The sequence below is a fragment of the Cyprinodon tularosa genome, unplaced genomic scaffold (assembly GCF_016077235.1).
Source record: "Cyprinodon tularosa strain WSP-4 unplaced genomic scaffold, ASM1607723v1 ctg750, whole genome shotgun sequence".
In the NCBI taxonomy this organism is placed as follows: domain Eukaryota; kingdom Metazoa; phylum Chordata; class Actinopteri; order Cyprinodontiformes; family Cyprinodontidae; genus Cyprinodon; species Cyprinodon tularosa.
Window position 1 is genome coordinate 255337 of NW_024039508.1, and position 12005 is coordinate 267341.

Here is a 12005-nt window from a genome sequence, read left to right on the forward strand (position 1 = left end):
CATCTGTTAGCGCTACATTTTGTTTACCAAATTTTCCTACATTTTCTGAGAATTACTAAATTGCACAGCCTCCTTTTTTTTTTTTTTACATGTTACAACCTTAAGCTTCACATTGTTTTTGTTGGGATTTTATGTGATAGTCCAGCAAAAAGAAGCACAATAAAATTGATCCATGTTTTTTGAAGTACTGGTGAGAAGTGGGACGTATATTTCATGTCAGTCCGCATTACTCGGATACACCTTAATAAAACTGGACCAATTTGTTAAGCCTATAATGCTTTCTGGTCCTCTATTTACATAATGAACATAACAATGAAACGAAATGTTAGATAGGTCTAAATGTAAACAAAAAGAAGCATTAATTAATAGGTCAAACAAAATATTAACACTAACATAGTGCTAATAGCTAGCAAAAATATCAGCAGTATGTATAATATTGATAGTGTTTTACATGTTATGATAACATAATATCAGGGTTAGCTGCATATTCTTTTTTATTGTTTGGTAGTTTTATTTTGTTCTTTTTGGCTTCATTTTTATGTATTTTGTAACATAAAAATCATTGCATATAATAAAAAAGTGAATTTACATTATATCACATGCTTTGAACATCTCATGGAGGACTGTTTAGGTTATTATTTGAACATAGAGAATTAATAGAATTAAAACTAGTAAGACAAACTCATCTGCTAAAGCTAAAAGAACAAACAAGGTTGGTATTATCAAGGAAAGCAGCCAGAAGGCAACAGGGACTCTGGAGGAGCTGCAGAGGTCCACAGCTCAGGAAATCCTACATGTTGAGTTTAGTTTTTCAGAGGGTATGGTAAGCAGGAGGGAGTCATGCAAAAGGAAATCCTTATAAATGTGTTAGAATGGCCCAATCAAGGCTTAAACCAAATCTTTTCTGTTCTTGAAGCCCTGGACCCAGTTTGTCTCTATTTCAGCTGTATGGCAAAGACAAATGGGCCAAAATTTAATTCTAAATGTAAAAAACAGGGAGAAAAACATACTTTAAAGGACTTGGAGCCACAAATGCAGCAAAAGAGTCATTCTACCGTGTAAACATTCATGGGAGCTGAAAACAAATCTATGCCATCCTTTTTAGATTCTTGTTAGATGAAGATTTTTTTTGGGCCATCACATAAAATAAGAAATACGGTACTGTCAAATATTTTGAGTTTGGCATGTGACCAAAAAGGAAAGCAGTTTTGGTTCTTTATAACAGGACAGACAAATTCAGTCCAAAGAAACCTATTATTATGTTATTTGTGGAAAAATAATCAGACTCACAGATATTCATGAGAGCATAGAATGGAAATAACTAAATGGGGTTGCCAACATTTTTTTGGTAAAAGCTTTTTTGTGTGTGTTTATTCTTCTTTTTTTAGTCTTAATCTAAATTTCTGCATTTTATAGAAAATCTATTAGTTTCTTTGTTAATGAAAAAACTATTACAACAAATCTCTGCTTTGGGTCGCTACTCAACCCGTTGGCTTTTAAAAAAGTACATTAATTTAAACAAATTATTCCCTTTCTGTAGCCTTTTTTGTTGTGCATAATAAGATGATCAGATTGTATAGTCAGAGAGGATACGGAGAGAAAGGCATCTGAGTTTGTCTGAAACTAATATAAAGATTCAGCAATTCTATGACAGCCAAATAATTTTATTATATCCCAGAAAAAGACGCCTTTTTGATGCAAACTTCACTGTGAATTTTATTATCTCCTCCCCTGGAGCTCCAAACACAAACAATGTCCTGGGAAAACAGAGACAAAATGGAAACAGGCCTGTTTTTTTTTCTCTTAGCAGACTGTATATTTTGTCTGCAGTCATTTCTGTTGGAAAATGCATTAAAAATTAATCTTCCAACCTAACGGCAGGAATGAAAGCTGGGAGAGAGAGAAAAAAATAAGAGCAGCTCAGTGACCGTGTGGAGCAAAGCCCAATTGTTCCCCGAATTCCAAAAACAATAATACAAGAAAAAAAATACAATAAAGAAAAGGAAAACAATTCAGGACATGTAAAATACTATTTTAATACTTGGATGGTGAAAAACAAATCCCATATTTTAAGCCCTAATTATTTGTTTTACTTTAGTATCTCTATGCAAACAGCTGTGTTGCTGTTTCTTTATAAATCATTAAAAAATCTCCCCTATTAAGACTAGCGGCACATCATTGGATTTGTATGAAAGTTTATTCTAAACATGTATTTATTTGGAGTCACTGTTTGGTTTAACACCTCATAACCTCAGTACTATTTCAACCTTTCAACATGTCTACAGTTTACCATGTTTTAAGCTCAAAGCTTATTCTGTTTTTGAGGGTAGATTTAATGTGATACAATAACACAATGCACAGTGTAGCCATTAGATGATTAGTTGTATTTGTATTTTAACTTTTAGAGGAAAAAAAACAACTTTTTAGAATCACTGTTATCTGCAATTCTAGCAAGAAATCCACTGATGCCTTTAACAGTTTTTAATAATAATAATTTAACTTTATTAATCTCACACTGGAATAATTCACTTCTGCATCCTAACCGATCCCCTTGGAGAACAGTGGGCTTCTAATGTGCAGCGCCTGGGGAGTAATTAGAGGTCTTGTTCAGGGACCCAGAGTGTAGTCTGTGGGGATCGAACCAGGTACTTTCAACCTCCTCAGAGAATAAGCGCACTGCTCTAACCACTAGGCCAAGACTCTCCTAAAACTATTACAGTTTTGCACGTCTAAATGCATTTGTCCATATTCTCTATACCCCAGTAGCCCAAGCACATTAACGTTAGGCTAAGTAAACGATCTGAATAGCAACTTTTAAGCATTACCACTGAACCTTAAATGGTTTTCAATCTTGACTTTGATTAGATCTTTCAAACACATAAACATTTTATAACATGTCTCTGGCTTTAAGTCTATTATCATTGTCCTGCTGGATGATGTACCTCTGAGTGAGTCTGAAACCCCATGTGAAGTAAAAGCAGCCCCACAGCATGATGCCATCATTGTTGGGATCTGGAGTTGTTCCACCTTTCCCCAGCAGAGTGCGCTGTGAGTTCTCTGGGCTGGAGCTCACCAGCACACCTGGAGCTTGTCAGCCCATTAGAGGACCCCTCTACTTAAGCAGATGTCAGACCTTTCTTCGACGCCGCAGTGTTAGCTAAGTTTGGTTAGAGAACCTGAGCCTCCTTGTTTTTGAATTTTGTCCCCTAGAGAAAACTGAATTCTAACCAGCCTTTGTCTTGTCACTCCTAGGAAAACCTGTCTCTCGTGTGAAGCTCTGGGAGAGCTTAATCTGAATCTGCCTGCCTGCCCTAGAGAGCCAAACCTGAAGATCTCACTTTGGAATCCACCTGCTGCTCTCGGAAGGAGAGCTAACCCCTCAATCCAAGGTCTGATCCAACAGTCAGAAGTTAGACGCTGCACCTGCTGAGCACTCTGCCAAACCAACAGTCTCTGGACCCAACTGGTTCCCCCCCTCTTAGAAGAAAGCCTGAAACTCTCCAAGGTATAGTCTGCAATAATCTGAAAACTCAACAACGCTTCCTATCCACCTGGTTAATCAAACTGTCATCTCTGCAGACGCCTGAGAATCCAGCCCGGACCTGTTTCCTGAACGCAGTCTTATTTCTGTGCAAACATTTAATAAACTCTGTTAAACTTTTTCATCTGTCTCCTGGTAGTGTTCTGCATGTGGGTTTGATTCAGAACCAATCATGACAATCATCACTTTGTTTCTCTGTCGGTCTAGGTGTAGCAGTATTTGTTTTTTAGTTAAACATGGTTTTTTGAATATAAACTGATAGACTCAGACAAACTTTATCGTGATTTTGTATACACAGAGTTTATACAACAGAAATTTCAATGCATACAGCTTTTCAACAGTGAATGAGCAGCTTACAGCAGTGCAATGAACATTACCATTTGTAAAGTGCAGCAGTGATCAAGAATGTAGACAGTGTAGGAGAAAAGGAAAACCAGTTTAATGTCATGGTGAAAAAGACGATGATATGGGATGGTTCAGTGCAGTGCAAAATAACTAAACATGGTGCAAAATGCAGTAGAACATTGAGTTGTGTTCTATTTAAAGGGATTATGATCTTTGGTTTCATCAGGCCAGAGCTCCTTTTTCCATGTGTTCAGTGTAGGCCAACATTGTGGGAGCAGGTCTTCCTACAACAGCTTTCTTCTGGTACATAAAAGCTGTATTTGGAGAGCCGGACAACAAATTCTTCCACCTGAGCTAATCATCTTTACAGCTCACCCAGAGTTACCTTTGGCCTCTTGTTTGCTTCCTGTTTATTCTAATATTTTTTGATGTAAATCTGTTTGAATGAGTACCTCAACCCTGATTTTGTTTTTCTACCCCTTCCATGTGGAACAAAAGAAGATAATGGTTATATGCCTTTTAAATATTAATTAGAAAACCATCTAGAAGAAAAAAAGCCAAACAACTGAGGATCAAACCTTAAAAGATGAGCTAAAATCCCTTCAGCAGATCATTTATCACACAAAGGATGTGGATGGGAACATTTTGAGTAAACTAACCTAGTTATAAACCTCTCCCCTCATGTCCTGGTTGAGACTAAACTTCTGATAAGCTGATATACAAGTTAAAAAAATGTGGTTTTGATAACGTTTGCAGTGTGCTGTGTCAGAGTGGCCCTGATGTACTAAACCATTATCTTTGTTAGCATGCATAATCTTCACTGTTTAGACTGTCCTATATTTCTCTATTAGCACAACTGCAATCTTTCTGATGGTCGAGGTTTTCACAGGAAAACAGTTTTCATCTCGCTTTGAAAATATGTCGGGAACATTCTGTTCCCTCGCTCTGATTAAACAAATGTGAAGCAGTATGCTGTCAATGATCTCTTCTTAACTGCAGTAACCGGTAGGTTAGTCCTCAGGGGCTGCTGTCCTGCATGGTTTAAGTGTTTCCCAGCTTTTACTAGACATTGGTAGAAACTAGTTACATTTATATGAGTAATAATTGGGTGAAAAAGGGAGAGTTTATACTGTACCATAATTCTCACTTTAATAACATTTCCTGCTCCCCTTTCCACTGTAACTGGAATGTAACTGAATATACAGTAAACAGTAGATGTTGTCAGAGGAATGTATTTATGAGGTGCCCCCAGGGACATAAATCAGAATTAACTTGCATATACACATATTAAATTACACTCTTCCATATAATATACTGAAAACCTCACACAAACACTAGTAAAAAGCTCTCACATAAACTAGTGAAAACATTTACCTCTTATATAATCTACTCAAAAGCTCTCATACAAAGTAGTGAGAACTGTTCATATAAACTGGTGAAAAGCTTTACCTTTCATACACACTACTAGAAAGCTTTCATATACACTATTAAAAAGCTCTCATATACACTACTAGAACGCTCTCATATACACTACTAGAAAGCTCTCATATACACTATTAGAAAGCTCTCATATACACTACTAGAAAGCTCTCATATACACTATTAGAACGCTCTCATATACACTATTAGAACGCTCTCATATACACTATTAGAAAGCTCTCATATACACTATTAGAAAGCTCTCATATACACTATTAGAACGCTCTCATATACACTATTAGAACGCTCTCATATACACTATTAGAAAGCTCTCATATACACTACTAGAATGCTCTCATATACACTATTAGAACGCTCTCATATACACTATTAGAAAGCTCTCATATACACTATTAGAAAGCTCTCATATACACTACTAGAATGCTCTCATATACACTATTAGGACGCTCTCATATACACTATTAGAACGCTCTCATATACACTATTAGAACGCTCTCATATACACTATTAGAAAGCTCTCATATACACTACTAGAATGCTCTCATATACACTATTAGGACGCTCTCATATACACTATTAGAACGCTCTCATATACACTATTAGAACGCTCTCATATACACTATTAGAAAGCTCTCATATACACTACTAGAATGCTCTCATATACACTATTAGAACGCTCTCATATACACTATTAGAAAGCTCTCATATACACTATTAGATCGCTCTCATATACACTATTAGAAAGCTCTCATATACACTATTAGAAAGCTCTCATATACACTATTAAAACGCTCTCATATACACTATTAGAAAGCTCTCATATGCACTATTAGAAAGCTCTCATATACACTATTAGAATGCTCTCATATACACTATTAGAAAGCTCTCATATACACTACTAGAAAGCTCTCATATACACTATTAGAACGCTCTCATATACACTATTAGAAAGCTCTCATATACACTATTAGAACGCTCTCATATACACTATTAGAAAGCTCTCATATACACTATTAGAACGCTCTCATATACACTATTAGAAAGCTCTCATATACACTATTAGAACGCTCTCATACACACTATTAGAAAGCTAAAATATATGGTCCCCCTCCTTTAATTTAGGCAAACATTACTCAAATATCACCGAATCCAGATGGTTTGTTGTTGATGAAGAGAGGAATAAACACAGTTTAAGATTTGCAGCTAAATTAATTTGTTTCCATATTATGGAACTGCTATCAGGCACTTCCCATCATCTTATATCAGTAATAAAAAATTATAAATACAAATTTGGTATTTGGTGACTTGACTTTTATTTCTGTCAGGCTGAAGTGAAAAAACTTGGAAAGAGACTGATTCTCTTGGCGTTTAAAATAACAACACAAAACAGCATAAGAAAACCGCATTTATTTATTTTTATTTTACAATTTTGTAAACAACAGCGGCTGATTAAACTAAATGTCTCAACCTTGTATAATTTTACGACTTTTTATTTAACCAAGAAGTGATCCGAAAGGCCTGGGAAAGGATCAGATCCGCTTATGTGGCTGCAATGCGCGGCGCGCTCCCGACACAGGTGGAACAGATTTTCACATGGGAACAGAATTTCGCACAACACCGGAAAAGGATCTCTGTTGAAGCAAAAACATAAAAAATAAAGTTGAGTAATGCCCATGCTTCTGTGAGTTGTTTAGCGGATAGCTGAGCATGAATCAATAATTTTATTTGATACAATTTCGGCCGGAGATAGCACAAATGTACGGAGCTAGCCAGAATGACCTCCGTTTAAAACAACTTCTGGTGTAATGACGGTCCTTCCTGTTTCACTGAAACACCTTCCGTTTCAACTGAAATCCGCTAATAGCTTTTCAGTAGTGTGTATGAGAGCTTTCTAGTAGTGTATATGAGAGCGTTCTAATAGTGTATATGAGAGCGTTCTAATAGTGTATATGAGAGCTTTCTAATAGTGTATATGAGAGCGTTCTAATAGTGTATATGAGAGCTTTCTAGTAGTGTATATGAGAGCATTCTAATAGTGTATATGAGAGCGTTCTAATAGTGTATATGAGAGCGTTCTAATAGTGTATATGAGAGCTTTCTAATAGTGTATATGAGAGCGTTCTAATAGTGTATATGAGAGCTTTCTAGTAGTGTATATGAGAGCGTTCTAATAGTGTATATGAGAGCGTTCTAATAGTGTATATGAGAGCGTTCTAATAGTGTATATGAGAGCGTTCTAATAGTGTATATGAGAGCTTTCTAGTAGTGTATATGAGAGCTTTCTAATAGTGTATATGAGAGCGTTCTAATAGTGTATATTAGAGCTTTCTAATAGTGTATATGAGAGCGTTCTAATAGTGTATATGAGAGCTTTCTAATAGTGTATATGAGAGCGTTCTAATAGTGTATATGAGAGCTTTCTAGTAGTGTATATGAGAGCATTCTAGTAGTGTATATGAGAGCTTTCTAATAGTGTATATGAGAGCTTTCTAATAGTGTATATGAGAGCGTTCTAATAGTGTATATGAGAGCTTTCTAATAGTGTATATGAGAGCGTTCTAATAGTGTATATGAGAGCGTTCTAATAGTGTATATGAGAGCTTTCTGATAGTGTATATGAGAGCGTTCTAGTAGTGTATATGAAAGCTTTTTAATAGTGTATATGAAAGCTTTCTAGTAGTGTGTATGAAAGGTAAAGCTTTTCACCAGTTTATATGAACAGTTCTCACTACTTTGTATGAGAGCTTTTGAGTAGATTATATAAGAGGTAAATGTTTTCACTAGTTTATGTGAGAGCTTTTTACTAGTGTTTGTGTGAGGTTTTCAGTATATTATATGGAAGAGTGTAATTTAATATGTGTATATGCAAGTTAATTCTGATTTATGTCCCTGGGGGCACCTCATATGTATTTACCATGTCACAAAATACACTACCGTTCAAAAGTTTGGGGTCACACTGAAATGTCCTTATTTTTGAAGGAAAAGCACTGTACTTTTCAATGAAGATAACTTTAAACTAATCTTAGCTTTAAAGAAATACACTCTATACATTGCTAATGTGGTAAATGACTATTCTAGCTGCAAATGTCTAGTTTTTGGTGCAATATCTCCATAGGTGTATAGAGGCCCATTTCCAGCAACTATCACTCCAGTGTTCTAATGGTACAATGTGTTTGCTCATTGGCTCAGAAGCTAATTAATGATTAGAAAACCCTTGTGCAATCCTGTTCACACATCTGAAAACAGTTTAGCTTGTTACAGAAGCTACAAAACTGACCTTCCTTTGAGCAGATTGGGTTTCTGGAGCATCACATTTGTGGGGTCAATTAAACGCTCAAAATGGCCAGAAAAAGAGAACTTTCATCTGAAACTCGACAATCTATTCTTGTTCTTAGAAATGAAGGCTATTCCATGCGAGAAATTCCTAAGAAATTAAAGATTTCCTTCAACGGTGTGTACTACTCCCTTCAGAGGACAGCACAAACAGGCTCTAACCAGAATAGAAAAAGAAGTGGGAGGCCGCGTTGCACAACTGAGCAAGAAGATAAGTACATTAGAGTCTCTAGTTTGAGAAACAGATGCCTCACAGGTCCCCAACTGGCATCTTCATTAAATAGTACCCGCAGAAGCCTAGGCCTCTATATACCTATGTAGATATTGCACCAAAAACCAGACATTTGCAGCTACAATAGTCATTTACCACATTAGCAATGTATAGAGTATATTTCTTTAAAGTTAACACTAGTTTAAAGTTATCTTCATTGAAAAGTACAGTGCTTTTCCTTCAAAAATAAGGACATTTCAACGTGACCCCAAACTTTTGAATGGTAGTATATATACATTGATCACTGTACAGATTGATGTCATTAGTCTTAGGATCAAATCACAAGTCTGCCTGCATCATTTCTAAACTGCTCAGTTAGTGATTGAGAAAAACTTTTTTTTAACTCTTACTTAAGGAATTTGCGTTTTACTTGAGTAGATAATATGTTGAAGTATTGCTACTCCTAGTTGAGTGCAATGTTTGGCTACTCTACCCACCTCTGGCTTTAACAACTGATCCAGATGATTGCAGCGAGGGCAAACCTTGAGCATGCAGGACACCCACCCCTGAGAAGCTGAGCTGGACGCAGCTGTGTTGGAGGCTGTTATCTGTGAGACGCACACAGATTCAGCTGTGGGAAAATTTGGCTTAATTTACAGCAAAAGAAAGGAATCCTAAAAAATAAGAAAATCCACAGGAGCCCTTCACCTACATTCGCTTTGCAAAAACTATGAATTTCCTCTGCTCTGATAGCCTGAACCATAGAAATGGGTTTGTAATATAAGCAATACTAACAACACCTTGGAAGAGGTGAGTTTATGAGTGTACCATTAATGGAAAATCTTGACACAATCTTTAATTTGCAATGGTGAGCAGGGCATCAGCCAGGGAAGCAATCAAGAGAAGTTGAAGAGATTTACAGCTTAAAACGAGCAAAAAAAGTCTGGACTTTATATAAAACTGGAAAAGCTTTGTTGAATGAAGCCAAGAATCTCCATTTGCTTTTTGCTTGAGGCGAGGTAGAGGAAATAAAATGTAAAAATTTTGGTCAGATGAAACCAAAATGAAACTTTGTGGCTTTGAAGACTAAACGGTTTAAGTGGTGGAAAAGTGAAAATCCCGCTGACCTCACTGTAAGTGCTATAAAGCAGGGTGCTGACATCAAGGTGTGGACGGGCTTTCCGTTCAGCGGAGACTGGGAAGCTAATCAGAGCTGACAGAAAGTGCATGGAGCCTAAATTTAGAAAACAAAAATTGTAGGGTGCAGCATTTAGAAATATGGTGAGGGTTACCTTTCTAGCAGGACGACGATTGGTGGTGAGATTTGGAAACTCACTGAGCACAGGATGGGGCAAACATTAGCACATACAGATGGGAAAAGCTGCTAGGGACTGAAAGACTTAATGCAGCAAAAAATGGTCAATTTCCTTTCAATTATAATAGATAATATCCCAATAAAAATAAAGTTTTTGGTTTTATGTCACATGTGAAAATGTCATTTAGGTCTGTGTGAGTTTGTGTCTACTTGTGAAACCCTCCCGGTTCCAAAAAGCCACTCATATTAAAAAGATGTAAAAATTTGAAAAACCTCTTTATTAGAGGTAAGAATCTTTTAATCCACACTCTGTCCTTCTGTGTTTCTTGGCCTCCCTCAAAATGGTCCACAACTCAGAGGCCCTCATTCACCTTTGTTCTGCCGCGGCTCCACTGGCACCCAGTTACATTTAGAATCGATTCTCCTGTTTACATCCGAGGTCATCCACCACCTCGCCTTCACCCCATGTGATTTTACTAATGTCTTTCTTCTGATTCCTCAATCCCCCTCCTCTATATACGGTTCCCCATCTTTGCGACGAGAACATTCAGGAGCTCTGCTCCCAAACTCGGGAACTCTCCCATCAGACACCCAGATCATCAACGCTCTTCCCCGATTTAGATCCAGGATTAAAGCCTACCTACTCCTCATCGTTCCACTACTCCATATTTTAAAGGTATAGTGGAGAATGTTCTTTTTCCGGGTGGATCATCAAAATAAGTGGTCTACCTAATTGTCAATCATTCTGGTGATATGTTTACGTAAGGCCGTCCTACATGCTCGTCCCCGTTTTCACTTACAGTACGGGTGGTGAGTCTGATTTAGTGGAAAAATTGGAAAGTAAACTTGTAAGAGCGATGCAAAAAGCAACTTTTTAAACAGAGCGTGCACGAGGAGAAATGGAGTCATGCACGCTCTCATACGCATTTAATAGGCGTTCTATCTCGGCAGCGGGTACAGGGTTGTGCATGTTCATATTTTTTTTTTAAGTGGAGAGAGCAGGTCTTTTCAAAAAAATTTGTAAAAATCCTCCACTATACCTTCTATGTTTAATTTCTTCATCATGTTTTTATTATTTTTATTTGTAAAGGGGTCCTCATTACTATACTGTTTGTAAAAAAAAAAAAAATAAAAATTATATATATATGTATATATATATATGTATATATATATATATATATATATATATATATATATATATATATATATATATATATACATATATATATATATATACATATATATATATATATATATGATTTATATAATTAATTTAATGTTACATTTGATTTAGGATTAATCTGAGATATTTCTTATAAAACCAAATAGTATCTGCTGAGGACTCTAAGCTTTTACTGTCCATCCATCCATCCATCCATCCATCCATCCATCCATCCATCCATCCATCCATCCATCCATGTCATTAGACAGAAATTTAAACTTCTGTTCAAACTCGTTTTTCAAATTCTTAAATTAACAACATTTTTACATTCAGCCAGAAAAAAAGAAGCACTTTTCCAATCATTTTTTTTGTGATTTTCTTCTTTTTTTCTTCAGTTAAAACTGTTTTGCTCTTCATTCAGCGAAGGTGCTTGGAAGATCAGTGTAGCTAAAACATTTCCTCAGCTGAGAAGTGATGCTTTGTGATATATAACCTTGAGTGAGAATAAAAGTAGAGTGTGGTAACTGTTCCTGAAAGTACTATTCTTTTTATTGTTTTAATGAAGTCGAGTAAATTTTATAGGGTTAACCTACCTTTGCTATACTGAGTCTTTTAAAATCACAGTAAAATAGTCCATCCATACATTTTCTGTCACAAT